Source organism: Amphiprion ocellaris, chromosome 12 (genome assembly GCF_022539595.1).
Source record: "Amphiprion ocellaris isolate individual 3 ecotype Okinawa chromosome 12, ASM2253959v1, whole genome shotgun sequence".
In the NCBI taxonomy this organism is placed as follows: Eukaryota; Metazoa; Chordata; class Actinopteri; family Pomacentridae; genus Amphiprion; species Amphiprion ocellaris.
The window spans coordinates 9,412,871-9,419,184 of record NC_072777.1 but is presented as its reverse complement, the minus strand read 5'-3'; positions in this window follow the sequence as shown (position 1 = coordinate 9,419,184).

The following is a 6,314-nucleotide window of genomic DNA, read 5'->3' as shown; positions in this document are numbered from 1 at the left end:
TCTTTGAAAAAAACATCATCATGAATTTTGGCGCAAAAAAAAGCCATAGTATACTATGTCGAAAAAAACATGGGATTTTTCAACATGTTGTAAAAACGTGCCATATGATGAAATAATGTAAAGGAGGCCATGAAAAACACTCCAGAAAGGTTTTCTTTGAAAAAAACATCATGAATTTTGGCGCAAAAAAAGCCGTAGTATACTATGTCGAAAAAAAATCACGATTTTTTAGCATGTTGTAAAAATGTGCCATATGATGAAATAATGTAAAGGAGGCCGTGAAATACACTCCAGAAAGGTTTTCTTTGAAAAAAAAAATCATTATGAATTTTGGCGCAAAAAAAACACCACAGTATACTATGTCGAAAACAAAATGCGATTTTTAAACATGTTGTAAAAACGTGCCATATGATGAAATAATGTAAAGGAGGCCGTGAAAAACATTCCAGAAAGGTTTTCTTTGAAAAAATCATCATCATGAATTTTGGCGCAAAAAAAAAGCCATAGTATACTATGTCGAAAAAAAATGTGATTTTTCAACATATTGTAAAAACGTGCCATATGATGAAATAATGTAAACGAGGCCGTGAAAAACACTCCAGAAAGGTTTTCTGTGAAAAAAAAATCATCATGAATTTTGGCGCAAAAAAAACGCCACAGTATACTATGTCGGAAAAAAAATGTGATTTTTCAACATGTTGTAAAAGTGTGCCATATGAAGAAATAATGTAAAGGAGGCCATGAAAAACACTCCAGAAAGGTTTTCTTTGAAAAAAAAAATCATCATGAATTTTGGCGCAAAAAAAACGCCATAGTATACTATGCCGAAAAAAAAAGCGATTTTTCAACATGTTGTAAAAGCGTGCCATATGGTGAAATAATGTAAAGGAGGCTGTGAAAACACTATGGTAAGGCTTTCTGTGAAAAAAAAATCATCATGAATTTTGGCGCAAAAAAAACGCCATAGTATACTATGTCGGAAAAAAAAATGTGATTTTTCAACATGTTGTAAAAACGTGCCATATGATGAAATAATGTAAAGGAGGCCATGAAAAACACTCCAGAAAGGTTTTCTTTGAAAAAAAATCATCATGAATTTTGGTGCAAAGAAGCGCCATATTATACTATGTCGAAAAAAAATGTGATTTTTCAACATGTTGTAAAAACGTGCCATATGATGAAATAATGTAAAGGAGGCCGTGAGAAACACTCCAGAAAGGTTTTCTTTCAAAAAAAAATCATGAATTTTGGCGCAAAAAAAACGCCATAGTATACCATGTCGGAAAAAAATGTGATTTTTCAACATGTTGTAAAAGTGTGCCATATGATGAAATAATGTAAAGGAGGCCATGAAAAACAATCCAGAAAGGTTTTCTTTGAAAAAAAAATCATCATGAATTGTGGCGCCAAAAAAAAAAACGCCATAGTATACTATGCCGAAAAAAAAAAAGCAATTTTTCAACATGTTGTAAAAGCGTGTCATATGGTGAAATAATGTAAAGGAGGCCATGAAAAACACTCCAGAAACGTTTTCTTTGAAAAAAAAAAAATCATCATGAATTTTGGCGCAAAAAAACGCCATAGTATACTATGTCGAAAAAAAAAGGCGATTTTTCAACATGTTGAAAAAACGTGCCATATGATGAAATAATGAAAAGGAGGCCGTGAAAACACTATGGTAAGTTTTTCTTTGGAAAAAAAATCATCATGAATTTTGGCGCAAAAAAAAAAAAGCCATAGTATACTATGTCGGAAAAAAAATGTGATTTTTCAACATGTTGTAAAAGTGTGCCATATGATGAAATAATGTAAAGGAGGCCATGAAAAACACTCCAGAAAGGTTTTCTTTGAAAAAAACATCATCATGAATTTTGGTGCAAAGAAGCGCCATAGTATACTATGTCGAAAAAAAATGCGATTTTTCAACATATTGTGAAAACATGCCATATGATGAAATAATGTAAAGGAGGCCGTGAAAAACACTCCAGAAAGGTGTTCTTTGAAAAAAACATCATCATGAATTTTGGCGCAAAAAAACGCCATAGTATACTATGTCGAAAAAAAAATGCGATTTTTCAACATATTGTGAAAACATGCCATATAATGTAAAGGAGGTCGTGAAAAACACTCCAGAAAGGTTTTCTTTGAAAAACTAATCATCATGAATTTTGGCGCAAAAAAACGCCATGTCGAAAATACAGTATGCCGTCACATTTTGGACGACATACTAAACTATGATGTTTTTGTGAGATTTTGGACAAAATACTAAACTATGGCGTTTTTGTCACATTTTGGACAACATACTAAACTATGGCGTTTTTGTCACATTTTGGACGACATACTAAACTATGATGTTTTTGTCACATTTTGGACAACATACTAAACTATGGCGTTTTTGTCACATTTTGGACGACATACTAAACTATGACGTTTTTTCCACATTTTGGACGACATACTAAACTATGACATTTTTTTCACATTTTGTTCCAGTGGTTGGTGGATGTGTGGGGAGATAGAGAGGGACCTTTGAATTGTTCACAAAGGAAAACAGAGAACCCATTGGTAGATTTAGTTTAGGGTGCTACTGAGGTGTGTTTTTGGGTTTTAAGAGGTGAACAGGAAGAGTTTTTTTTCCTATTGATTATCTTTTACTTTGTTCCTGGTTGGAATGCCCATCAATGTCAACGTGAAGTTCACTTTTAGTTCTGTTTATTTATTTATTTTTATTTTACTAACACCCATCTGCTTTTAACCCCCTCACATGTTGTGTTGTTGTAAACTTACTGTTTCAAATAAATACTTGTCTAACCCTCTGGAAACCAGCATTTTGGTGTTGCTCCTCACCTACTTCAGACAGCCGGGACATAACAACGTTTTGTGGACTAAAGGCAAAACTATGAGGTTTTTAGAGCAACATGCTAAACTATGACGTTTTTAGAGCTACATGCTATACTATGATGTTTTTAGAGCGACATGCTATACTATGACGTTTTTTGGACGACATGCTATACTATGACGTTTTTAGAGCAACATGCTATACTATGACGTTTTTAGAGCGACATGCTATACTATGACGTTTTTAGAGCAACATGCTATACTATGACGTTTTTAGAGCAACATGCTATACTATGACGTTTTTAGAACGACATGCTATACTATGACGTTTTTAGAGCAACATGCTATACTATGATGTTCTTTGGACAACATGCTAAACTATGACGTTTTTTGAGCCACATGCTATACCATGACGTTTTTTGGGCGACATGCTATATTATGAAGTTTTTAGAGCGACATGCTAAACTATGACATTTTTAGAGCGACATGCTATACTCTGACATTGTTAGAGCAACATGCTATACTATGACGTTTTTAGATCGACATGCTATACTATGACGTTTCAAGAGCGACATGCTATACGATGTCGTTTTTTGGACGACATGCTATACAATGACGTTTTTAGAGTGACATGCTATACGTTGACGTTTTTTGGACGACATGCTATACAATGACGTTTGTTGAGCGACATGCTATACTATGACATTTTTAGAGCGAGATACTACACTATGACGTTTTTTGGGTGACATGCTACACTATGACGTTTTTTGGGCGACATGCTATACTATGACGTTTTTAGAGCGAGATACTACACTATGACGTTTTTTGGGTGACATGCTATACTATGACGTTTTTTTTGGACCAAAGGCTATACTATGACGTTTTTTGGGAGACATGCTATACTATGACGTTTTTAGAGCGACATGCTAAACTATGATGTTTGTTGGACCAAAGGCTATACTGACATTTTTTGAGCGACATGCTATACTATGACGTTTTTAGAGCAACATGCTATACTATGACGTTTTTAGAGCGACATGCTACACTGTGACGTTTTTAGACCAAAGGCTATACTATGACGTTTTTAGACCAAAGGCTATACTCTGATGTTTTTTGGACGACATGCTATACTATGACGTTTTTTGAGTGACATGCTATCGTATGACGTTTTTAGACCAAAGGCTATACGATGACATTTTTAGAGTGACATGCTATACTATGATATTTTGTTGAACGACATGCTAAACTATGACGTTTGTTGGACTAAAAGCTATACTATGACGTTTTTTGAGCGACATGCTATCTATGACGTTTTAAAGCCACATGGTATACTATGACAATTTTAGAGTGACATGCTATACTATGACGTTTTTAGAATGACATGCTATAATGTTTTTAGAGCGACATGCTATACCATGATGTTTTTTGGATGACATACTATGCTATGACGTTTTTTGGGTGAGATGCTATACTATGACATTTTTAGAGCGACATGCTGTACTATGAACTACAGGCCATATTATGTTATTCTTGAAAAGTATACTATACTTTGACATTTTCTGAACTACATCCTATACTATGGCGTTATACACAGAGTGCTTTGGTTACATGTTGATTCATAATCTAGATATTTTGTCTGTTTTGTTTTTTGATGGGATTACCACAGACCTGACCGTGAACATCGTTGACACCCACCCGAGGGAGACGCTGCTTAAGATCTCAAGGCTGCTTGGTCGTGGTCTTTCTGGTCCTGCTCCAGAACGCCTTCATCAACTACGTCTTCTTTTGAAGAGGCCCTCAGATGCTGCAATCTCTGACCTTAAGGAGGAACTGCTACTTTCACTCTGTAACGAGACGGCGGTTATTTTAAAGACCCAGCTCCTGGCGGCTTTGAGTGAAAGTTTAACACCCATCAAAACAGAACTACAGACAGTTAAATCTGAGCTGTTGGTCAGTATTTCAAACATCAAGTCCAACCTGGCTGCCCTATAGCACGCTGTGGGTGAAACGGAAACTTCACTCTCCACATCACTGACGACATCATCACACTCCAAAGCAGAGACCTGTCTGCTGAACTTTTAAAAGTGGACTATAAATGTGAAGAATGTGAGCAGCAGCAGACTGTGAGCAGCGGAACAGACGTGATCAGAAAGAAGTCATTTTCTTTTTTCTTTTCTTTCTAGTTGACTTGATGCTGTCAGATGCAGATGTTGGAGCTGATTCTGATCTTTCAGGATAAAAAAGCTGCTTTTCCTTCACAGACTTTACAGGAAATTATTCTCTCAAGTTTTCTCTGCTATTTATATTTTTATTATCTTTGACTATTTCTTTATTGTAAAAATAAAGTTTGAGGCATAAAGACTCATCTAGTTATTTTAATCCTGAAATCTTTGATGTAGCAGAACATAAAGATTCATTTAGTTATTTTAATCCTGAAATCTTTGATGTAGCAGAACTAAACTTCCATTTTCCTTCTTGTACTTCTGATACTAGAACTAACCGTATCTTCAACATGGATCATCTGCTTTTAATGAATGAGCAGCAACATCACAACAACAAATGAGACAATTTTCAACAAATTAATGAAACTGATGTCATTTAAAACTATCAGAGTCTGTTTAATGTCAAATTAAAGCTGATTACTGACAACTAGAACATTAACGTTACTGTTTTAATCACATTTAAGTTTCCTGAACGTTACATTCATGTCAACCAGCCACAGTTTTATGAACTTCATGAACCACATTACAGGAACACAACACACTTCAGCTGTTTACATGAAACGCTTGATGCTACGTTAGCTTTAATCAGGCTACGACTGAGCAGCTAGCTCGGTTAGCATCGCTAACATTAAAGCTAATATTTACTATGCTAACTTTCTTCTCTGGTCAACACACACTGAAACAAACTCCACCAACATCTGGAGTGCATGGCACACATTATATCTGACACTAAAGCTGCATATAAAGTGCATTAAAAGCGGCACCGATACGAAAATAAACATTAACTTACCGAACTATCAGAGTCCTTTCAGTGTCTGCTGGTAGAATCAGCCGAAGGTAGAAAACTGGTTAAAACAAGCCAACGGGCAGGAAAACTGTCTGTGGAAAATGTTGTGCTGCTCCACGATAAATAAACCAACAGTTATTATATCAGAATTAATCCAAACGAGGAGAGCAGAGTCTCTGCTGCCTCCTCCATAGGACCTGTCAATCATTCCAGACCGGACTGTCAATCAAGTAGTCCCGCCCCCTGGCTTCGCAAAATTTTAACGCTCTATAAAAAAATCAATATTGATTTATTTTAAGATCGGCCACCTGATCTCTCATTTTGACCATGAAAACACACGAAAAAAAAGTATGTACAGTCTGTGCACCATACTCTGTTTGGCTCCACACTTGCTGATGACCACTTCCGGTCTCAGAAAATGAAAAAACTGACTTTTTTTTCGTTTCTGTCTCTTACTGATTTTACTTTCT